Source organism: Orycteropus afer, unplaced genomic scaffold (assembly GCF_000298275.1).
Source record: "Orycteropus afer afer isolate SDZICR_OR568_19922 unplaced genomic scaffold, OryAfe1.0 scaffold00027, whole genome shotgun sequence".
In the NCBI taxonomy this organism is placed as follows: Eukaryota; Metazoa; Chordata; class Mammalia; order Tubulidentata; family Orycteropodidae; genus Orycteropus; species Orycteropus afer.
In genome coordinates, this window is record NW_006921614.1 from 12,477,751 (window position 1) to 12,478,171 (window position 421).

The window sequence follows — 421 nt, forward strand, 5'->3', positions numbered from 1 at the left end:
CTTGTGCTTACTCACTGATCTGCACTGAACACTTTCCCTTGTTACCCTCCCGAGTGGGACCGGGTCTCCGGGAGCAAGGTAAGCACGGGCGGGCTTGTGCTTCCTCACTGATCTGCACTGAATACTTTCCTTTGTTACCCTCCCGAGAGGGACCGGGTCTCCGGGAGCAAGGTGGGCACGGGCCGGCTTGTGCTTCCTTACTGATCTGGAATGAACACTTTCCCTTTTTACCCTCCCGAGTGGGACCGGGTCTCCGGGAGCAAGGTAAGCACGGGCGGGCTTGTCATTCCTCACTGATCTACCCTGAAAAATTTCCCTTTTTACCCTCCCGAGAGGGACCGGGTCTCCGGGAGAAAGGTGGGCACAGGTGGCCTTGTGCTTCCTCACTGATCTGCACTGAACACTTTCCCTTGTTACCCTC